The sequence below is a fragment of the Balaenoptera borealis genome, assembly GCF_965194805.1.
Source record: "Balaenoptera borealis genome assembly, chromosome: 1".
In the NCBI taxonomy this organism is placed as follows: domain Eukaryota; kingdom Metazoa; phylum Chordata; class Mammalia; order Artiodactyla; family Balaenopteridae; genus Balaenoptera; species Balaenoptera borealis.
The window spans coordinates 66,213,073-66,237,397 of NC_138860.1; the positions used below are offsets into that span (position 1 = coordinate 66,213,073).

A 24,325-nucleotide genomic window follows, 5' to 3' on the forward strand; every position below is an offset into this window, starting at 1 on the left:
GACAGGGAGAAGGGCTGATGGGGGCTCCCTCCCCCTCCCATCCTCTGCCCACTGCTTTCTCTTTTTTCTGCTTCAACAAACACCAGGCGCCTTTCAGATCAGCCCTGAAGTCAACGTTGATGCTTGGGACGGCCTGACCTCCCCGCTGCCTTCCAGCCCAGGACCACAGCTGGGAGATGAAGTCTGCGGGGCCCTGGGGGGGGGCAGCGGCGGCGGAGGTGGTGGAGGCAGGCACCTCCTCTGACGCCCAATCTCTCCTCCTTTACGAGGCAGCCGCCAGCTCCCCTCCCTGACTCCCCAAGATTTGGGGCCATTTTAATATGTGTCGATAATGCCATGAGCTACTATTTAACTTTTCCACGAGGACCCATCTCCCGAAATGCAGTGGTTTTCAGGCTTGGCTGCACTAGAGAACCCCCAGGGAAAGGAGAGACGTCTGTACCTCCCTCTCTCTCCCTCTCCCTCCGTATCTCCTTCTGGCTCTCTCCCTCTCCTTCTGGGGTGATGCCCGATGAGCTCAGATTCGCAGATGTTCCCCCCATCCCCTCTCTGTGCCTTGCGTGGGGCCTGGGCCTTCTCACTGTGGCCCGGGAACAGCCTCGACATTCAGACATCGGTTCCTGCAAGGACACTTGCGTTTGGTCCATACCGCATGTGGCTGCAGTCTGTGCTTCTCCCGTTTAGCATCTTCAGTAGATGGGGGCTGTGCATGAGCCCTTCATCTTCCCCGCAGACACCACTGGTGCTTGCTCGGCCTCGCGGGTGATGTCCACGGGGGACAGACCTGTGTCCCCACCTTCTTGGGCTGCAGACAGGCCACGTTGGTCCTGTGGTGACTGGGGGCTCCCAGGAGAACCCCACCGCAGACCCAGAGAGGTGGCCCCAGAGAAGGTGGCGTACGCCTGGGGCCAGGCCTCACCAGCCAACCACGGGGCACCTGCAGCAACAGGTCTCTCGCCGTCCAGGGGCTGGGTGTTCGGGCGCCGTGGGGATGAGCTGCTGTCTGCACGGCAGCCAAGTTTGTATTGTTGAGCCCGGGGAGGCCCCTGGGTGGCTCCTGGAGAGCCTGGTCACATTTCTTCCTGCCCTTGGCCTTAGAGCTCATCATGGTTCACGCCGTTTCTGGTTCCAAAAGGACCTGTGTTCATAAAGACCACATGTTAGGACAGCACCAAAGTGTCTAGAAATCCAGGCCAGGAGGAGGAGGGAGGGGGTTTGGCTGTGCCCGCCAGTGGCCTGAGAGCCCTCCCACCCACAGAGACCTGGCCCGGGGCCTGTGGGGAGGGCGTGGCCCACGGTCCCCAGCGCTGGCTGTCTCTGGGTTCCAGGAGAACTGCGCGATCCTCGGGGAGCTGGTAAGGCTGCAGGCTCAGAAGTCCCGCCTGCTGGGATTCAGCACGCGTGCCGACTCTGTGCTGGAGATGAACATGGCCAAGACCAGCCAGGTGGTGGCCACTTTCCTAGGTAACCCCGCCTCCCCGAGTCCCAGTGGGGACGGGGGTCAGGTGGACCTTGACTGGACGTGGTGCTGCCTGAGACCCCACTGTGTCAGCCCTTGGGGGTCGCCTTCCCCAACCCTTCATTCTGCCTCGAGGGGCGTGGGGTGGGGGGCGGCTGGGCGGCTGCCACAGGGACATAGCTGAGCCTCTCCCCTCCGCCCGCAGATGAGCTGGCCCAGAAGCTGAAGCCCCTCGGGGAGCAGGAGCGGCCGTGATCCTGGAGCTAAAGAAGGCTGAGTGCCAGAGGCGGGGCCTGCACTTTGACGGGCCCATCAACGTCTAGGACCTGCGCTACTACATGAACCAGGGGGAGGAGACGCGCTACCACGTGGACCAGTACCTGCTCAATGAGTCCTTCCCCATGCAGGTGGTCACGCGCGGGTGGCTGGGCATCTCCCAGGAGCTGCTGGGGCTGACCTTCGACCTGGAGGAAGGCGCCAACATGCGTCACGAAGATGAAGATGTGAGGCTCTACACGGTCCGGGACGCGGCCTCGGGCAAGGTCATCCATCAGCAAGTTCTACCTGGACCTCTACCCTCGGTGCATGCGTGGGGGAACCTGTTGGCCGTGGGCCGGGGCTCCTCTGTGGTAGCGGGGGTAGCGGGGCCTCACCCGCGTCCCTCCCCAGGGAAGGGAAGTCCGGGCACATGGCCTGCTTTGGCCTGCAGCCGGGCTGCCTGCAGCAGGACGGGAGGCGCCAGATTGCCATCGCGGCCATGGTGGCCAACTTCACCAAGCCTACGCCCAACCCGCCCTCCCTGTTCCAGCATGATGAGCTGGAGACCTACTTCCATGAGTTCTGGCAAGCGATGCACCAGCTCCGCTCCCAGGAGGGTGCGGGCGAGGGGCTGAAGGCAGGGGGCGGGGAGGGCCCGGGCTCTCCCGTGGTCCTCAGGCAGGCCCTCGCCACGGGATTCTTCCGCTGATGTCACCCCGCACGAGGAGACGCCCTCGGTGTCAGTTTCCATCATCAAACCCCACGCACTGGGCGCGTAAACAATGGAAGTGGATGTCCTCGAGACTCTGGAGGCTGGAAGTCCCAGATCAAGGAGTCAGGACTGGTTCCCTGCATGTTAAATACAGGTATTCAAGAGTTGCCTTTAAAAAAGACAAAATAGAAGAAAGGAACGTTGCATGCAAGGCTGGTGAGTGATGAGTGATGAGAACCAGAGGTTAGGCTCTGGGGCCGGGAGCACCACGCCCTGTGAGGCCCTGGGGCTGCTGCCAGTCTCGGTGGAGGCTCAGCAAGTCCCAGTGACTTCCCAATGTGGGGGGGGGTCCCCAGATGAGCGTCTGGGCCCAGGACCCAGTGCTCGTTCAGTCTTCCTGCAGTCAGCCCTTCGTCCTGAGAGCGATGCTCTCACAGACTGCAACCGGAGCGCGTGGGGACACTTTACTGAGCTGTGCAGCCGTCACTACTGCCCTGTTCTGGAACATTTCCCTCACCCCAAAAAGGTCCCTCACGCCCTTAGTTATCATTCCCTCCCCTCCCCTGTCCCTGACAACCAGGAACCCACTCTGACTCTGTGGATCTACCTGTTCTGGACGTTTCCCCTCAGTGGGGTCACACCCTGTGTGTCCTTCTGTGTCTGACTTCTCTCGCTGAGCACCGTGTTCTCACGGTGCATCCACGTGGCAGCGAGTGGCAGGGCTTCACACCTTTGCGTGGTCGAGGGCCGGAAAAAAGACAAACGAAAAGAAGGGCACGTTGCCTGCGACTCTGGTGACAGCCGGGGATGAGAACCAGAGGGTAGGCTCTGGGGCCGGGAGCGCCGCACCCTGTGAAGCCCTGGCGCTGCTGCCAGTCTCGGCGGGGCACGAGCAGCGCCGTCCCCCAGGAGCTGCTGGACAAGCTCATCAAGTCCCGGCTGGCCAACCCCCGTGCGGCCGGGCCGAGGGAAAGGAAAGGGGCTCCCGGACCGCCCGGCTGGAAAGCGCGGCCTGGACACAGTGCCAGCGCCCCCGTCTCCTTCCTCCCGCCCTCCAGGCCTCTTCAACCTGCGCCAGATCGTCCTGGCCAAGGTGGACCAGGCCCTGCACACGCAGACGCCCTCGGACCCGGCCTAGGACAATGCCCGCCTCTGCCAGGAGATCCTCGGGGTCCCAGCCACGCCAGGTACCCAAGCGCACGCCGGGCCCACCTTAGCGGTCGGTTGGCGGCTACTGCCCAGGTCAAGAGGATCCTCTGGTGGTGTGTGAAGGGGGACCGACTGACGGGCTCTGGTCGAGGCTCGCTGACCTCTGGCCTCTTCCTGCCTGGGTTCCTGGGCTGGTCCCTCCAGCTGTGGCCCGCGGAGTCCGAGGGTGGGCTGGGCGTATCTGCACGTGCTTTCTGGAGAGCCTGGAAGAGGCAGGAGAGGGCTTCATACCCTGGACGGAACGCGTCGACGAGGTTTGGCCGAGCGTGTCGGTGCGGAGACGCAGTTCACTCCCTCGTGAGCGCTTTAACCCGCGCTCTCCCCGTGCTGGAGGGCGAGCCCTGACTCATCCCTCGGAGCCTCGGGCAGCTGTCCCTGTAAGAGGCTTAGGGGTGAACCCTCGTGAGCTTCAGCAGAAAGTCGGCAAAGATTGATTTGTGTCCCTCCACTGAGTTGCCCGCAAGGTCCCCGTTTTCTAGAAGTGTTGGGCCAATACTCCCTCTAGTGGCAGGGGACTCAGACAGGGCTGCTTTGAGGCCCCAAGCTCTGGGCTCTGGGGAAGGGGCACGGAGCGGCCAGGGGGCCGGGCAGGAGCCTCTCCGCGTGTGTCCCAGGGACCCACCTGCCTGCGACCTTCGGCCACCTGGCAGGAAGCTACGACGCCCAGTCCTATGGCTACCTGTGCAGCGAGGTGTACTCCGCGGACACGGTCCACACACTCGTTTCAAGCAGGAGGGCGTCCTGAGTGGCAAGGTGAGAGGCCGGCCTGCCGTGCAGACCAACACGGAGGTCCTTGGCCTGGGCCTAGATGCTTGTGCCGCCCGCCTGGGCCTGCCAGGCTCTGAGGGCCCTGCCCAGAACCCCCTGCTCCCCTGCCCTTTGTTGAGTCACAGCAGAGGTGGCCACATCCACACCCTCCGTGAAGGGGGTGCTCCACCCTCCTGCAGCCCCGCCCCCTCTCCTCAGGTTGCCATGGACTACAGAAGCTGCATTCTGAGGCCAGGGGGCTCCGAGGATGCCAAGGGCATGGTGAAGCTCTTCCTGGGTTGTGACCCCATGCAGGACGCCTTCCTCCTGAGCAAAGGGCTGCAGGTTGAGGGCTGCAAGCCGCCGGCCTGCTGACGGCACGGGGTTTTGCCCCCCCAGGCGGGCCGGGTGCCTTAGCGCCCCGTCGGGGCGGGGGAGGGGCCGTGTGTCCTCCCAGCCCCCGAGTCCCCGGCGGCCGGCCTAGGCCAAAAGTCTCCACCTGGAAGTGTCTGGAAAGCCTGGCATCAAGGCTCCCCCTTGTTGCACTAATGCAATCCCTTCCTGGGGAGCTTTCCTGGTAACAAAACGGTTCTTTGAAAACGCAGCCATTAATAAAAAAGACTCTACTCCTGGTCTCTGCCTGCCGTCCCTTCCACCACAGGAGTGGCATGGGGGCCGTCACACTGGGGGGAGTTCTGACCTTGGTCGGGGATCAGCCCTGGGGCCGTGGTGACGCGTCTGGGTCACTGGGAGACGGCTGAGCTGTGGGGTGAGTTCAGACGGGGATGGTGCCCCGCACCCCGACCGGGCAGGCTCTCCAGTGAGGGGGTGTCAGTTTCCTGCCGGCCTCTCGCCCGTCACTGTTTGGCATCTCGGGGGCTGTGACTGGCTGGAGCTGGTTCTGGCGGTGGGCACAGCTGCGGGAAGCCCGGCTGTGGCTGTCCCTGTCCCCGTGTCCTGTCCTCCTGCTCACGGCTGGCCGGCTGGCTCCCTCTGGTCATCGGCAGCTGCTGAAGTCTGGACCACAGCAAGGGGCCGCCTTCCTGGGTCCTAGCAATTCTTCCCAAAGGCCTTAGGGATGTGTTTTGGTGGCAGTAGGAATTCAGAGAGGGTGCTGCACCACTGGAGCGGTAGGGTGGCTCTGGACCGTCCCGTGTGTCCTTCCCTGGCCTTTGAGCTCCTTGGGAGCCCTCCCTCCACAAAGGACGCCAGGCAGCGGAACGAGGGCGCGGGCGGCGCCCCGACCTTCTCCCCGTGGCCCAGGCGGGCAGGCCGTGCCACGCTCTGTCCTCCCCTCAGCCTGCCCGCCCGTTCTGTTGTTATTTTACCGAAGAGGACACAGACATTCAGAGAGGCTAGGGTCCATGCCTGAGGTCTCATATCCAGTAAGTGTCAGAGCCGGGGTTTGAACCCAGACAGCCTGTCCCGGAGACCGCGCCCTTACCTCTACACAAACCACCTCCTGGTTCCCTTTATTAGCACAAGACTCATTTCCCTGACAAGCCCAGGCCCCATAAAGGCAACCCTGCCTCCCCCACGTGACCAGCCCTTGCCAACTACTCACCCCAGTGGCAGAGGGACGAGCCACACAGGGGACCCGCCCACCTTGGCCATGGGGACACAGACACCCACTCACACCCAGAAGGACCTCCTCTTTACCTTAGGCCACACGCCCATGCCGAAGGAGCTGCTGTCTGCCAGCTGGTGCAGGTACAGTTCTGTCCTGGAAACAGAGAAGGGACCAGAAGTAAGGGAGGACCCACCCACACCAGTGGCCTGGCAGGGCAGGTGGGCATCATGGCACGGGGCTCCACAGAGTGCCCCAGGTGGCCCCGGGGTCTGCCTCAGGCCCTGGCCCTGCCTCCCGAATATTCCTCACTTGCTGCCCTCAATGGGCCCTTCTTAAGTGAAGGCCTTCCAGAAGCTTCCTTACTCCTCAGTTACCCTGCTCTGAAAACTGGGAGTTTCCTCCCTAATCTGCCCTCTCTCCAAAGGGTAAGGTGCCCCTCTGGCCTTAGCCAGGAGGCTCAGGACAGGTTGGGCCTGCCCTTCAGACGGGGGTGGAAGGCAGGAGACAAATGATGGGGGACGCAGAGGCAAATTGAAAATTATCACCCCTCGCCTGGGGTGAGCACTCCCTGGAGCTTCACTAGATAGAACCTTACTCATTCGTTCAACAGATGAGGAAACCAAGGCTCAGAGACAGGGAGCCACATGTCCAAGAATTCCCAGGAGTCAGCGAGGGGCAGAGATGACTCCCTGGGCCACCTCCCCCAGAAGGCCCTCCCAGATGAGTCTTGTGGCTTCTCTGCTGTTCCACCTGGTGCCTCCTCGCCCTGAGCTACCTCAGGTGCACCCAAGGCTCTCACAGAGTTTAGGAGCTTCTGGAAGATTTGGGGTCTGCTGTTCCTTGCCCACCTCCCACGCTGCTGTCAGAACCTGTACCAAAATGTCACCGTCACAGCAGACATCCACCACCACCCCCCAGCGTGTATAAAGAGCCATATGTGAATTATCTCACTTAATCCTGTAAGGTCAGCAGTCAAGGTACTATTTCCACTTTACAGAGGAAGAAACGGAGGTTCAGAGCAGGTGACACCTGGCCAGGTTCACCCAGCCCAGGAGCAGTACCAGGCAGCAAGAATCAGAGGCCAGATTCCTAACCACTGGGCTCCACTGCCTCTCACCTCTGGGCAGAGGCAGGGCTGGGGCCCTGGAGAGCGGAGGCCCTTTGTCTCACTGCCCTCGGCTGTCCCTGCTCAGCCCAGTCGCTCACCTGAGAGCCAGGTCCAATCCGGATAGCATCTGGGAGAAAACCTCGAAACTGCCTTCCCCTTCCAGCTGCCGGGCCACGTGGCTCTTCTCCAACAGCATCGTCTGCCAGGGGAGAGGACAGGCGCCGGTCAGCACGAGGCCCCGCTAGGCTGCCCGCACACCCCCACCAACCCCCAGGCCCACTCTTCGAGGCAGCACCTCAGGCCCCAACTTGGCTGGACGCCTCCAAATCAAAACGTGCCAGGCCTTTGTCTCACTGATTCAGAGTCCACGCAGGCAATCAACGAATGCAACGGGCTCATTCCGATGAAGGAATCCAAGGGTACTAACAATTAACCCAGAGCCGCCCTCCAACACACTCTTATGCAACCGAAGCCCTTAATAACTTGACCCACATGGTGATGCACGGTAGACTTTCAGGGCCGGGACAGAAAGGGATTTATCGTGCACCAGCGAGTCTGGGTATTCTCCTAGCTCCGCATACAAACAACCCTTCTAATAACCTAATCCTGTTTTCTGTTCAAACAGAATGTTGGCGGGGGCGTGGGGGGGGGAAGGGGAGGAGCCAGGTGATTTCAGAGAGAGGAACAAACAGGCCATGTGCCTGTCACACACGGGCTGCCGCAGAAGGCCAGCGAGCGCCTGTTTAATTTCAGCTTACGCTTTTAAGACCCAGCTAATGAGCGGCTGAATTATGTATCTACTCATGAATATTTCATCCCTGTGATACTCCGAGGCACAGACGAGCTGGCCTGCTCCGGGAGGAGATGTCTGGGCACTGAGTGAGGTGGGGAGGAGCTGGCCTTGGCCTGGGGAGCGATGACCATTTAGACACATTCCAGGGTCCCAGCTGGAGGCGTGGGCCCTGCTGAGTGGGGCTGAGGCTACTGAAGCCCCAAAGAGCCCCCTCTCCCTCCCACCCAGAGGCCTCACCTGGAGCTGGGCGGCCGTGACTCGGCCTGTGGCGTTCAAGTCCAGTGACATCACCATGGAGCACCGGGTGGCACGGCGGCTGTGGCCGGTGAACACGGAGCCAAAGGCCCGGAGGACAGTGAAGGTGGCTCGAATCTTCTCCACTGGTGGGGCACAGACAGGGCATCACCCGTGGCCCGGGTGCTGCCACCCCCACCTCTCACAGGACCCCATTCTGGCCCCAGGCCCCAGCAGGGGCCCCTCCACTCCCCCAACTCAGCTCTAAGCCACACCTCTTCCGCTGCTGGGCTGGCCCTGTGCTGCAAGCAGGGGCGCGGGGTGAGCAAGAGTGAGCCCAGAAGGGGAGATACACACACCTAGGATTGGTACGATCTGAGTGACAAGGGCTGCCCTAGGGCCTCCTGGGCCTGGTGGAGTCTAGGAGGAGGGCAGAGCATTAACATTCTTGGACCTGCTCTCGGGGAACGCCCATCACAGCCAGCTCAAAAAGCCCAGCAGTCCCAAGCTTTTTAACATAACTATTTAACAAGCACCCATTATGTGCTAGGCACCTGGATACAGCCTAGCCTGACTCCCACTCCCCCAACACACACTTTCAGCAGATCTACATTCTGGGAGGGCCTCTCCTTGCTGTATCCCCAGCTCCTCACAGGGCTCTAACCTGGGCCAGGTGCAGAACAGGTGATCAATAAAGCATTGGAATAAGCCCAGTGGAGAAGCAGGATAGTACAATGGTTAAACAAGCTTGAATATGGCCTCTCCCCGTTGTTAGTCACCTGATTTGGAGCGAATAAATTAACCCCCCTGTGCCTCAGATACCCCATCTATAAGATGGGGGTAATAATAGTACTTACTTACCTCATGTGGTTGCCACAAAGACTAAAAGCTTTAATAATGTAAAGTGCTCAGAACATGCTCCAAATGTGGTGGTGTTAGTATTGTTTGTTATTATTAGAAAAGCAATACTGCCTGGGCCATATATTCTCAGCAGGGGGAATACTGCCCCCAAGAGGGCAGAAACTGATTCTTGAGGATGGGGGCAGTTTTCCTTTCTTATGTATAGAATAGAGCACAGATACACACACACACACACACACACACGTCTGTGTGTGTCTGTATATATATACACACATACACACACACTGCATAAACAAATATATGGTGAATCTATGGCATTAACTTTTCATGGTGGGAGACGATTAGGAGAAAGAACAACTAAAAAGGCTCCTCAGAGGGGCAACAATACATTGAGAACACTGGCCCAGGGGTAACAGCTCTGGAGCCAAACTGTCTGTGTTTGAATCTCGGTGCTAGGATGTATGAGCTGTGTGGCCTTGGGCAAGCTGGTTAACCTCCCTGCGTTTTAATGGCCTCATCTATAAAATTCAAATAATAATAATGTCTACCTTATAGGGATGTTTTAAATAATAAATAAGTTAACCTGCTTGGAATAGAGCCTGGCGCGTAAGTCCTCAGCAAGCATTTACCACGATCCCCATCAATATTGTAATTATTATCACCAACTGACACTATTTTTTATTGAAGTATAGTTGATTTACAATGTTGAAACTCTTTCTTTAATGCCCAGCTCAAACATCATTTCTTCAAGGAAGCCCCCCGGCCCCTTCTCTGTGCTCCCTCCGCCTCTCCCCTCCCCAGCTCGGCCAGCAAGCGGTGCAGAGCACTGGAGTCTGGCACAGATGAGCAGCTGAGTCTCCCTTCCGGCTGTCAGTGCCTCCTTGTCTTTGTTTTTACTTATCGGGTCCTCTGCACAGTCCAGTGGGCTGTGCGCTGCACAAGGACACCACACCTAAGGGCACAGCATTTATATCAGATAGCCATAGGCCTGTATACTTATTAGGATGATGGCCCAGAACGTGGTGGTCAAGTGTTTGGTTCTAACAATGTCAATGCGTGACGACGGTTCCACATGTGGCAGTGAGTGTCTTAGGCAAGGAGTACCTGTTTCTAATTCACACAAAAGTACCCAACAGACTAGGGGTGGCCCTGCCCAGAAGCCAGCACAGGGTCTGCACACAGGTGCTCAGTGAACGCTAGCTGAGCAGATATAAGAAAGAGCCGCCCAGCACCCCCTCTGACTCTCCCTTCCCTTCCCCCACGCCACCGCCCCCACCACGTCCCAGCTGCACGTCACCTGGAGACCACTGTACCTGAGACCCTGCCATCCACACTGCCTGCCATCCCCACCAGGTGCTCCAGGACCTGCTCGCAGCAGGTGGTCTTGCCAGCACCGCTCTGGCCCAGGGCCACGATGCTCTGGTCCCTCTGCTGGCTCAGCAGAGCCCAGTACGCCCGCTGGGCCAGGGAGCCAACGTGGGCGGGTAGGCCATCCCAGCAGCTCCTGGGCACCTGCAGGAAGAGCGCCGGCATCAGCCTTCCCACCCGGCCGGGGCCCAGGGAGCACTCCACAATGCTCCAACCCGGCCTCAAGCCCAGATCCACGTCCATGCCTCCCATCCTACTCCAGCCTTGTCAGAGACGTCGTGCATTTTTCTGGGGAGAGCCCAGCCTGGAGATCTAGTCCTGCCACTGGCTCGCTGTGAGTCCTTGGGCAGCCTTGGACCCTGCTCTGAGCCTGGCCTCTTCTTCAGCCAATGAGAGGCTTGAACTAAAGCTGCATTAGCTCATGGGGCTCATCTCACTTGCTACACAAAGGACTGGATCGTACCTGTCTGAAATGAAGCAGGTGGATAAAATGGCTCAATTGATGAGTGACGTCTGCCATGGAAACAGAATGGGGCATGGGGGAATTGGCGGTACGTGTGCTATGTATTTGCTATAACAGATTTAGATACCGGAAGCCCCTTTGACTTCATTCATTCATCCATCCATACATTCATTCACTCAGTAAAAAAAAAAAAATTCATTGAGTGTCTACTACATAGCAGGCACTAACCCAGGCACTGGGGGCACAACACTACTCAAGGCGAATAAAGGAAATCTCTGCCAACCGTGAGGAGATATCATTATATACCTATTAAGATGGCTAAAAAACCGGTTTTTAATTTTTTTTGACACACTACCAAGTTCTGGTTAAGATGCAGAGCAAGTGGAATTCTCCCACAATGCTACACAATACAGCCACTCTGGAGAACAGCTTGGCAGCCTCTTTTACAGTGATACGTACACTCGTCATCCAACTGAGCAACCCCACTCCTAGGTATTTACCCAAGAGAAATGGACATTTGTGTTCACCAAAAAACCCTCTGTCACTGGTTATATTGAGTAGGTATTCAAAATCATCAACAACCTAGAAACAACCCAAATGTCCCTCAACTAAAGAACTAAGATAACCAACCACCCTGGTTTTAGCACTGAAAGTCCCATGTCCCAGAAAAACCATTCTCTCCCACGGAAACCAGGACAACTGGTCCCCCTCCGAACAGATAAACAAAGCTGTGCAATAAAATACAATAGAATAAAAGAACTAACGGCTCACAGCTGCAACAATATGGGTGAATCTCAAATGCGCTGTGCATTGTGATAAGTGGAAGAAGCCGATTCCAAAGGTTACACGCAGTACAATCCCATTTATATGACTTTTCAGAAAAGGCACAACTAGGGAAAAGGGACAAAAGAACAGATTAGTGGCTGCCCAGGGCGGGACATGGGGGAGGGGATGACCACAAGGGTATGGAGAACTTTTGGGGGTGATGGGAACTGTCCTGTAATTGATGGCAGAGACAGTTTCACAACTATACGTGTTTGTCAAAAACTTACAGAAGTGAACACTAAAAAGGGTGACATTAACTGTATGTAAATTATACCTTAATAAACCTGACTTAAGACAAAAAAAGCCCTGCCTGTAGAGCTTGCTTTCCTTTGGGAGAAGACAGATGATAAAAAACCAACTAATTAAATTATACTCAACGGGAGTCATTTGAAAGCCATGAGCTTGGATGAGATCACCAAGGAAGTGGGCGTTTAAAGAGGGAGACGGAAGAGGTGTAGGGATGGGGCACCCAGACTTGGAGAGATCAGGGACCAGCAAAGGAGGCTGAGAGGGAGGGCCAGCGGGACAGAAGGAAAACCAGGAGAGCGGAATTCCTGAGCTGCGGAAGGGAGTGATGGCAGGAGGAGGGAAGGACCAGCCCCTGAAGTGCTGCTGAGGGTCAAGTCAGAGGAGGCCGGAGAATTGTCCACTGGGCTTGGCAGCATGGAGGTCACTGTGACCTTGACAAATGTCTGCTTAGCGTGGTTTTCAGGGAGAACGGAAGAGGGCGGTGGAGGTAGTGAGGGCAGTAGAAAGGCACCAAAGGGAGCAGGGAAACGGGCCTGGCTGGAGGAGGACCTTGGAAGCCCAGGATGCTAAGCGGGTGACAAGTGGGCTAGCATCCACCCTCCCAGTGGCTTGGCAGGACCAGGGGCACAAACTCCGGTGTGGCGGCCCTCCCCCTCCCCGAACCCCCAGCCTGGGGCTAAGGAGCACCCCCAGTGCACTGTTGGCCTTTCCTACCCCGAGGCCCCCAGGAACAGCAATGAGTCCCCATCCTGACACAAATCAAAAGGCTCACAGACCTACTAGAGAATGGACCTGAGGATATGGGGAGGGGGAAGGGTAAGATGTGACAAAGTGAGACAGTGGCATGGACATATATACACTATCAAACGTCAAACAGAGAGCTAGTGGGAAGCAGCCGCAGAGCACAGGGAGATCAGCTTGGTGCTTTGTGACCACCTAGAGGGGTGGGATAGGGAGGGTGGGAGGGAGGGAGATGCAAGAGGGAAGAGATATGGGAACATACGTATATGTATAACTGATTCACTTTGTTACACAGCAGAAACTAACACACCATTGTAAAGCAAGTATACTCCAATAAAGATGTTAAAATAAATAAATAAATAAAAAAGGCTCAGCAGGACCCCAAACCTGGCAAAGCAGGACAAGCCGCCACACTGGCTGGACACAGCCTAAGGGAACGCAGCGGGCAGGGGGTCCTGAGGTCCGAGCCTCGGAGCCACCTGCCGCTTTGGAAACATAAAGTTCAAGGGCCAGGCTATCCCAATCGTCAGCCTTCTCAGGCCTGCAGGGGAACAGGGAGGATTCTGCAGACCCAGGCCCCACAGTCACACACAGGTACCCCCTGCATGCTTGCACACGGGCATGCTCAAGGGCACACGCACCCAACAGCTGCAGAGGCCTCTGCACACAGGTGTGCCCATCTACACCCCACGCAGTCACAGCACACTCACCCCAAAAGAGGCCTGCACCCCCAGGCACGCACCCAGCTCCCAGCCACCCGGCAAGCCCAGACCCCCAGTGAGAGAGGCCCCCAGCCCTGCCTGGAGCCCTCCTAGCCCATCTTCAAGGAGGCCTCAGTCCCAGCCTCACCGCAGGTCTCTGCTCCCACCTGGTGGCCATTTGAGGAACCAGAGGGGACTCAGCCAAAGACAGAAGGAAGCTGTGGGTGTGGGAGGCAGCGTGACTTGAGGGGGACCCACGCCCACCGCAGGGTTACAGGGGCTTAGGGGGATCACGGGACTCAAGTTCCTCCTACCAGGTTGGGTCCCAATCCCCGCACTTTTAGGCTCTTTGACCCAGGCCGTGTAGCAGACGCCGCAATCGAGGACAGTCACGGTCGAGAGAACTGGGCTTGCGGAGAGACCTGTGACAAACACCCCTCCCAGGGGCCCCTAAGGAACCAGAGCAGGCTCTCGGGGCCTTGGGCTGCAGTAACAGAAGCACAGCCTGCCTGGCAACGGAGGGGAGAGTGCAGCGTCGCCCTTCCAGGCTAATGAGAACCTACTGTATAGCACAGGGAACTCTACTCAATGCTCTGTGGTGACCTAAATGGGAAGGAAATCCAAAAAAGAGGGGATATATGTATATGTATAGCTGATTCACTTTGCTGTACAGCAGAACTACGCTCAAATAAAATTAATTTTTTAAAAAAGGTGCCTTTTGTTATGTTAATGAGGTGACTTTTGGAAAGCCAAATATATATGAGATGACCAAATATATATATATATATATATAATATTTTTTTTTCCTTTCTAGATTACCAGTTTATTATAAAAAGATCTAACTCAGGAACAGCCATATGGAAGAGACGCACAGGGCAAGGTATGGGGAAAGGGGTGCAAAGCTTCCATGCTGTCCCACCTGGCACCTCCCTGGGTACACCAATCCAGAAGCTCTCCAAACTCCATTCTTTTTTTTTTTTTTTAATAATTTTGAAGAACTTTTTTTAAAAATTATTTATTTATTTATTTATTTTAGTTGTGTTGGGTCTTCGTTTCTGTGCAAGGGCTTTCTCTAGTTGTGGCAAGCGGGGGCCACTCTTCATCGCGATGCGCGGGTCTCTCACCATCGCGGCCTCTCTTGTTGCGGAGCACAGGCTCCAGACGCGCAGGCTCAGCAGTTGTGGCTCACGGGCCCACTTGCTCCGTGTCATGTGGCATCTTCCCAGACCAGGGCTCGAGCCCGCGTCCCCTGCATTGGCAGGCAGACTCTCAACCACTGCGCCACCAGGGAAGCCCCAAACTCCATTCTTTTAATTTCACTGAAGCTTCGTTATGTAGACAGGATTAACTGATTCAACCTCAAGCCCCTCTCCCCTTCAAGGGGGTGGGGGGGAGGGTGGAAGAGACTGAAAGTTCCAATCCTCTAATTCTGGTTGGTTCCCCTGGCAACCAGCCCCTTCCTTAGGGGCTTTCCAAAAGTCACCTCATTAACACAAACTCAGGTGTGGTTGAAAGGGTTTTGTTATGAATATCAAAAGACACTCCTATCTGGAAATTCCACGGGGTTTAGAAGTTTTGTGCCAGGAATGAGGGACAAAGACCAAATATATATTTTATTATACCTACTGCCTAATACTAAATCTTACTGCTAATAAGGTAAGTACAATTAAAACGATAGTGAAATACCATTTTCACCTATCAAATTGGCCACATGGAAAAGTCTGATATTACTCTGTGTTGGTGAGGATACTGGGGAACAGGCAATCTCATACACTGCTAGTGCAAGTATGAAGGGCAGCATCTGCTGAAATTTTCAATGCATATTTCCTTTAATCCAGCAAGTCCACTTTTGTGGGCAATTCAGAACCCTCTCTAGAATAAGGGTCCGCAAATTTTTTTTTTCCAAAAAGGGCGAAAATGTAAATATTTTAAGGTTTGGGCCACGTGGGAGATGGCCAAATATATATTTTTGGTCTGAATGACCAAATATGTATTTTTCTTCATAAATCACAATATTGCACCCAGCTCAATAAAAATCTCCAAATGCTTTGCACATCAGCTGGCTTTGACAAGTCTTCACCTCTCCCCCCACCCCCTTCCTCTCTCCCTAAATCATGCTCTGAGTGTTTCTTGAAGAAATAGAAAAATCTTGGCTCCTCCAGCACATTGCCTCTCCACTCTCCATATTTGTGGTTGCCTCACTGACCCAGGTTGGCCACACGTCCCTTGCCAGCCACCTTACAGCCTGGTGAGATCCTGGACCTCCCAGATGGGCCTCCTGGCCTAGGGATGACCAGTAATATTTCTCTCAAATGCTAGCATCTACTGATCTGTAGTTGGGGACTGCCTGGAGTGTTGTATTGAGAAGGATCCTGAGCTATGGCTGAACTAGCAAGAAAGTGTGTGGTGATTGACTAGCAGTGTCTGCCATGGGCGCAGGAATGGTTCGGAGTGGTGCCTGTGCCAAGTATTTGCCATTTCCAGCCTGGGGCTTCCCCTGCCACAGTGAGGCAAGAGGCTGGTCAGTCTTTTGCTGGGAGGCTCCCCTGACTGCTCCATCACAGGGCTGTCTTTCTACCCCTGCTCCCTTGCTACCTGGAGTTTTGCTGTCTAATACGGCAGCCACTAGCCACATGGGGCTATTTCAATTTAAATGAATTAAAATTAAATTAAAACCTCAGGGGCTTCCCTGGTGGCACAGTGGTTAAGAATCCGCCTGTCAATGCAGGGGACACGGGTTTAAGCCCTGGTCCGGGAAGATCCCACATGCCTCGGAGCAACTAAGCCCGTGCACTACAACTACTGAGCCTGCGCTCTAGAGCCGGTGAGCCACAACTACTGAAGCCCACGCACCACAACTGCTGAAGCCCGCGTGCTACAGCCCGTGCTCTGCAACAAGAGAAGCTACCACAGTGAGAAGCCCTCACACCACAACGAAGAGCAGCCCCCGCTCGCCGCAACTAGAGAAAACCCGTGCACAGCAACGAAGACTCAACGCAGCCAAAAATAAATAAATAAATAATTTTAAAAACACACACGTAAGATGATTTTTTTTAAAAAAGATCTGTATGTAGAACACTGAGCACCTAAGGGCTCGATTATGGGCTGTTATCATTCAAACGGGACTGATACAGAACTTTTCAAAGCTTCTGCTTCTGAGGTTTACACGTGCTGCTATGCCTAAGCCGGAAACTGATCATCACCATCTTTACATCACTTTGTGAAGTCATAACAATGGTGTTATGCATCTAGGGTTTTACAGGCAGTCCCAATTTCACATATTTAACACATTCTCCTGCCAAGAACCAAATACTTTATTTCAAAAATAAAATTACACTTCAGAACATAATATGGTAACCAGAGCCGAACCTAAGCTCCCACAATAACAACCAGAAAACTGGACAAAGTATATGAAGTAACTGTTTTCAGACACAGAAGGGGCTAGAGTCCCTGAAAGAAGGGAAGCAAGCTAGGAGGACCCCAGGCTGCGTCAGCTCTTCGCCTGGAGGCACTTTCTGAAATGTGGTGCTGGGAGGGGGACCCAAGCAGACCATGGTGGTCCTGCCGAGGCAAAGGCACCAGGAGTTCACGGAAGACGAGGTGCCTGGAAACACCAGAAAAATAAATGAAATGAAGAGCTATATAGCTATTATAAGCCAGTGGTGATGACAACTTACTAGGATATACTCAATCCAAAAGAAGACTGGAGAAGAAAAAAGCAACAAGGAAACAAATAATACATACGAGATTTAAATCCAACTAAATTGGTAATTATTCAAGTGTAAATGGTCTAAATAGTCTAATTACAAGGCAGAGGTCAGAGAATAGACATACCATGCAAACACTAATATCAAGAAAGCTCGAGTGATTATAACAATATTAGACAAAGTAGACGTCAGAACAAATATATTATTACCAGGACAGACTTCTCATCATGATAAAAGTGGTAGATTCATCAAGATGACATAACAATCATAATGTGTGTGTACTGGGAATTCCCTGGCGGTAAGTGGTTAGGGGTCCATGCTTCCACTGCAGGGGGCACAGGTTCAATCTCTGGTCGGGGGACTAAGATCCCGCAAGCTGCATGGTACGACCAAAAAACAAAAAAATACCGTGTGTACCTATCACAGGAGATGCAACAATGCCTCTCCTAGGCACTTACCAAAGAGAAATGACAGCATTTGTTCACAACAAGACTTGATGAAAAATATCCATAGCAGCTTTACTCATAATTTCCCTGAACTGGAAACAACCCGATGTCCATGAAAAGTGAAGTGTGTTAGTAAGTCCATACATTGGAATACTATTCAGCAATAAAAGAAACAAAAACCCCAACACAAGCAACATGATAATGAACCTCAAGGAAGAACATGGTGCTGAGGCAAAGGGGCCAGACCCAAAAGAGTGCATAGGATTTGATTCTATTGATAGGATGTTCTAGAAAAGGCAAATATAATCTATTGTGACTGGAAGCAGAAGCAGATCAGTGTTTGCCTGGGGCTGGGTGGGATGAGCTATTTAGAAACGGGCCCAGAGTGTACTTTTTAAAGTGATGGAAATGGTCCATATATGGATCGTGGTAACAGGTACGCGGGTGCACACTTTTGTCAAAACTCAAACTCTATACTTAAATTGGATGTATTTTATTGTGAGTGTTTTATACCTCAATAAAATTGCTTTTTAAAAGAACAAAAGCATACAGCATATTTATCAGTAAACAAAGAAAAATTAAGTAACAACTGGATCCTTAGACATGTGGTATCTCACGAGAAGGAAATCAGGCATATTCTGAAAGAGATAAGCTAAAAAGTAACACTAGAAGAAAAGGGCCCAAATCAATGTTCCCAATAAGCTATCCTATTTCAAGTTCTCTTCCATCACCAATTCTGAACCCACTTCTTGGTTTAAAAGTAGAAGCCACAAAACAAACCTAATTTCAATCTTCTGAAATAGTCATAGATTATATGGTAAGCAAATGAATTCTGAAAGAGCAAACTTTGAAGACAATGAATTAAAAAATAAAATCAAAGCAGTGAAATATTTCCAGTAAGGAAAAAAAAAAAAAGATTTCTTTGGAGAGTAAGTGCCTCTTACAAGGGAAGAAAGAATATGTGCTTCTTGAAGAAGCTGTCCTAGTTGCTCTCACTGTGTTCTACTGTTATAAACAGTCTCTTTGAGGGACTAAAGCAATTCTCTCTGCCCCCACCTCCATCCACACTTTGCTGGGATTTCTCTTGGAAACCACCAAATCACAAGAATCTTCTCTGTTCATCAGCGAGCAGAGTTGGGACAAAGCTCTGAACTCTAAGGCTGACCTAAAAGCATCACGCAGAACACAGAGCGGGTGTGACAATACTCTTCAGCAGACGGCCCACTGTGCAAAGCAAGCAAGTCACCTTAATTCCGAGATGCATGAACACAGTCATCGCCCTACACCCTCAGGCTCTTGCCTGAGCCTTTCTTTCACCTTCTGACCCCAGCTGAACCCAAGCACATGGTACCCTGCAAGCCCCTGTGCCTCCCACCCGCTTTTGTACCACAGCACAATTCACTGCAAATCTATCCTCCCATCTTCAGATGACTTCTCACCACCTCCACTGCTGGCCGCTGGTCCCAAAGCCGGGATCATCTCTTGCTGAGCGCTGCAGCATCTCCTGCTTCTTGCTTCCACAGCACCGAGACGATGCTGCATGAGCACTTGAGTCAGGGTGTGCCGCCCCAGTGCTCAAACTTTCCTGTGCCCCATCCCAGGACCAGTAAAAGTGGAGATCCTCGTGATTGCCTAAAAAGCCTCGCCAACCACCCCCCACCTGTCTCGCGGTCCCTCGCACTCAGCCCCTTGGCTGCAGCCACCTTGCTCTTCCTCCACCACGTGGTTCCAGTCTTAGGGTCTCTGCCCTGCTGAGCCCTCTGCCTGGACCCACTTCCCCCCAGTACACAGGGGCTCAGCCCTCACACCTCCCCAGGACGCTGTTCAACCGTCCCTTTATAAGTGGTGCCTTCTCCAAACACCCTTTTGAAACTGCCGCACATACCGGCAAGCCCTGCCCCCCTCTGGCCTCTACAATTCTCCACAACATTTACTACTGTGCGGACAGTGTGTATTCGTTGGTCTGTCTCCCGCCCCCCCCCCCAACCCCCCGGTAGAATGTTAGCTCCAGGGACTTCCCTGGTGGTCCAGTGGCTAAGTGCAGGGGGGCCCGGGTTCGATCCCTGGTCAGGGCACTAGATCCCACATGCCACAACTAAGAGTTCGCATGCTGCAACTAAAAGATCCCACGTGCCACAACTAAGACCCAGCGCAGCCAAATAAATAATTAAATAAATATATTAAACAAAGAATGTCAGCTCCATAGGGGCACCCATAGCAGTACTACTCACGGATGCATGGTACACAGTGAAAGTCACTGAACGAATGACGGAATTTTTAGTAGATTTCAAACAAAGCCCGAGAACCACCTCATAGCATATCTCTACATTTCCTGGTCTTGACTTTGACTAGAAGTAGGAATACTAAAATAAATCAAAAATAATGTATAAAACCCTCAGAAAAGGTATCTCCCAAAGAGCTAAAACCAGGGGATATTAATGACAGTGCACTGCCACCTGGAATTTCAGGCGTTTGGGGCTCCTAAAGTCCTAAACCCGCCCAATCATCCCTCTACTGTCAGTTCAAAAAGCTGACGGTCAACTTTTCCAGTAGAGGTGATGTTTCCTGGGTCCTTAGAACTCTCTAGGAATATATATTAAGACCCCAGCTTTGCTAATATTGCTAGAGCATGTAGCATTTTCCCTTAATTATGTGGACCCAGGCAACGAGACAGCTACAAAGTTGAGTCAGTTGCAGATGTTGGCTGATTGGCTAGACTTTCCTTTTGGCTAAGAGTGGTTTCCCCACACTTGCCGTGGGATCTAAACTCATGGCGCTGAAACATCACCAGTAGCCCCTTCCAAGAATTTCGGAGACTTCTGGGCAGTAGTAAACACTCCTTACAGCTGTCTGATACTGGCATGCCAGAGGTCTGTGGGTTTCACATCCATCCTTTTGCAGAGTGAGCTGGTGGCAGGTGGAAAGTCCTCTGTGGCCTGACGCTGTTCTAGTCTCCCCTATGTGCTGTTTTGTTTAATAAGACATTTCCAGTGGAGCACTTAATATATATTAGATTCTCAATGTCTCATTCAACAAAGCACATAAAGCAGAGACCTGTGCACTGCCCCCAAATTCTGGATTTTAGTATCATGATATATTAACTAGGAATTGTATAGTTTATATGCTTTTTTAAAAAACAAACTCCAGCACTACTTACAATAGCCAAGACATGGAAGCAGCCTAAATGTCCGTCCACAGATGAATGGATAAAGATGATGTGGTATATATCAATATATACACAATGGTATATTATGCAGCCATGAAAAAGAATGAAATAATGCCATTTGCAGCAACATGGACGGACCTAGAGATGATCATACTAAGTGAAGTGAGTCAGACAGAGAAAGACAAATATTACATGGTATCACTTATACATGGAATCTAAAAAAATGATACAAATGAACTGATTTACAAAACAGAAATAGACTCACAGACATAGAAAACAAACTTATGGCTACCGAAGGAGAAACGTGGGGAGGGATAAATTAGGAGTTTGGGATTAACAGATACACACCATTATATATAAAATAGATAAACACAAGGACCTACTGTATGGCACAGGGAACTACATTCAGTATCTTGTAATAACCTATAATGGAAAAGAGTCTGAAAAAGAATATATATATGTATAGCTGAATCACTTTGCTGTACACCTGAAACTAACACAACATTCTATCAACTATACTTCAATTAAAAAAAAACCCAGGGCTTCCCTGGTGGCGCAGTGGTTGAGAATCTGCCTGCCAATGCAGGGGACACGGGTTCGAGCCCTGGTCTGGGAAGATCCCACATGCCGCGGAGCAACTAGGCCCGTGAGCCACAACTACTGAGCCTGCGCGTCTGGAGCCTGTGCTCCGCAACGAAAGGCCATGATAGTGAGGCCCACGCACCGCGATGAAGAGTGGCCCCCACTTGCCGCAGCTAGAGGAAGCCCTCGCACAGAAACGAAGACCCAACACAGACAAAACTAAATAAATAAATAAATAAATAAATAATAATTTAAAAAAAAGAACTTTGTAAGGTAGCAATTTCTGTCTTTCCAATGTATCCTTTTTATAATGAAACATACATTTTTTTTTCAAAGTCCATGGCAAGTATATTTCTTATGCCTTAGCCCCAAACGCCAAATATAATTTATGCATTCTTTCAACCCGAATGTTCTTTGAAAGCATGCTAAATATGTTTGAGACCAACGTTAATAAATATTTAAGAAATTAAAGTGAAAAGTAAAAATCGAAAAGAAAAGGCACCAGACTGGAAAGAAAGGAGTACATTTGTTTTTATTCAGAGACAGGATCTTACATGTAGAAAATCCTGAAGAACTCACACACATACACACATACACAAATCTACTAGAACTAATAAATTAGTTCAGCAAGATTGTAGGATACAAGATCACCATACAAAATCCAATTCTATTTCCATGTACTAGCAATGAACAACCAAAAATGAAATTAAAGAAACAATTTCATCCATAATAGCATCAAAAACATTAAAATATTTGTGAATAAATTTAAGAAGACACATAAGACTGAAAACTACAAAGCACTGCTGAGAGAAATTAGGGACGACGTAAACAACTGTAGAGACATTTCATTCATGGATTGGAAGACTTAATGTTGTTAAAATGACAGTTGTCTCCAAATCTATACATTCAACAAAATCCCTACCAAAATCTGAGTAGGCTTTTTTTTGAGGGGGGGCAGAAATTGAAAAACTGATGCTAAAATTCATATGGAAATGCAAAGGATCCAGAAGAGCCAAACACAAGTTTGAAAAAAAAAAGAAAGAAAAGAATAAAGTGAGAAGATTTTTATTTCCTGATTTCAAAACTTACTATAAAGCTACAGTAATCAAGACACTGTGGGACCAGCATAAGGACAGACATATACATCCACAGAACAAAACTAAGAGTCCAGAAATAAGTCCTTAAGTTTATGGTCAATCAATTTTCAACAAAGGTGCCAAGACAATCCAACGGGGGAAGAAAACGTTTTTATCTTCAAACAAAAAAACAAACATTTTTCAGACAACTAGATAGCCACATGCAAAAAAAGATGAATTTAGACTCTTACCTCACGTTATACATGACAACTCAAAAATCAAACAAAGACCTAAGAGCTAAAATGCTAAAACACTTCTAGAAGAAAAAGAGAAAAAAATCTTTGGGGAATTCAGTTAGGCAAAAAGTTCTTAGATAAGACACTAAAATTCATTCCAAAAAGTTGTAAACTGGACTTCAAAATTAAAACCTTCTGTACTTCAAAAGTCACTATGAAGAAAATGAAAAAGAAGCCACTGACTGGGAGGAAGTATTTGTGAATTATACACATGATAAATAACATAAATAAAGACAATCAATTTTTTAAATGGGCATAAGATTTAAATAGATATTTCACCAAAGAAGATATAAGAATGGCTAATCACCACAAACATGTCCAATATCACTAACTGTTAGGGAAATGCAAATCAAGACCCCAATGAAGCACCACTTCACACCCACTAGGAAGGCTAGAATCAAAGACAACAGCAAGTGTTGATGAGGCTATGGCAAACCTGGAACTCTCATAAAATGATGGTGAGAATGTAAATGTAGTATAATTTAGAAAGCAACTAGTGATTCCTTAGAAAGTTAAACATGAATTCACCATACAGCCCAGCAATTCCACTCCTAGTTACATACCCAGGAGAAATGAAAACATACATCCACACTTGTACGTGAATGTGAACACAGCAGCATCGTTTGTAATAGACCAAAAGTGGGAATAATTCAAATGTCCATCAACTGGCGAAGGGATAAACAAAATGTGGTCTATCCACGTAATGGAATATTATTCAGCAACAAAAGGGAACGAGAGACCGGAACACACAACGTGGATCAACCTCCAAAACCTGGTGTTAAATGAAAGAAGCCATGTGCAAAAGACAAACAGTCTACAACCTGTAAGATTCCACTCATATGAAATGTTCAGAAAAGGAAAATTACTATAGAGACAGAAAGCAGATTATTGGTTGCCTGGGGATGGGAGCAGGAAGTGACTACAAGTGGGCACAGGGGGTCTCTTTGACACATGGAAATGTTTTAAAATTAGACTGTGGTGCTGGCTGCACAACTCAGAGTTTACTAAAACTCATCAAATTTACACTCATAGTGAGTGAATTTTATAACATGTAATAGCATGCCTCGATAAAGCTGTTTTTCAAAGAGTAAAAGTTGCAAAATTTTGTTTTGACCAAAACCATGTTTCAAAGACACCAATTCTCACACGAATTCAAAAAGATCAATATTCAGACTCTGGATTAAGCTCTGAAGTCAGTGTGAGAAAATGAAATGTCTTCCATGGCAATAATGATGTGACGTCATAGTACTTTAACCATGATGTTCTTTATATATGAGAGTAACATTTGCATACTTTATGAATTAAGCATCTATTTTGGAGTCTCCTTATAATCGGAAACATCCTTCTCTAACAGGAGAGGGTATGCAGTCAGAGAAGTGAGTAGATTGTCAACAGACAGATGGAATTTATCAAATGTTATGTGCCCCACTTGCATATGATGAAATTATTTCAGTATATCACAGAAGAAAATGGTAGCAAAACATCTTAACCATACAAATTGATTTTAACCGACAAATTGATTTTACTGTCTATTTGATAACCAGTATCCCTTTAAAACCATTCTTTCAATGAGCCAAACCCAGGACACTTGTCAATCTCTAAATGAGTAAGTTTTACTGACAGCAAATTAGGAATCCACTTCATTGACGTCCGTTAAGACGTATGGTTTCTATGTAAGGATGAGGAAGATAAAGGCAGCTGTCATTTACTTAACCTTTTTTATTCTGGAAACCGGCAATTAAAAACAAAGAAGT

At 50.9% G+C, this 24,325-nt stretch overlaps 1 long non-coding RNA gene and 1 pseudogene across 2 annotated transcripts in view; one reads left to right on the forward strand and one right to left on the reverse strand.

Annotated features, from left to right (window-relative positions):
- Window positions 1–1,322: 1,322 nt before the first annotated feature.
- Window positions 1,323–4,760, forward strand: LOC309606796 (thimet oligopeptidase-like; annotated as a pseudogene). Its single transcript has 6 exons — window positions 1,323–1,464; window positions 1,665–2,040; window positions 2,129–2,324; window positions 3,496–3,616; window positions 4,253–4,391; window positions 4,605–4,760. The product of its transcript is annotated as a thimet oligopeptidase-like (transcript).
- Window positions 4,761–8,099: 3,339 nt separating this feature from the next.
- LOC309613820 overlaps window positions 8,100–24,325 on the reverse strand; it is a 1,113,403-nt gene continuing 1,097,177 nt past the window's right edge. The window contains exon 3 of the long non-coding RNA XR_014235900.1: window positions 8,100–8,236. This is a non-coding gene — a long non-coding RNA (uncharacterized lncRNA). The remainder of the gene's footprint in view (window positions 8,237–24,325) is intronic.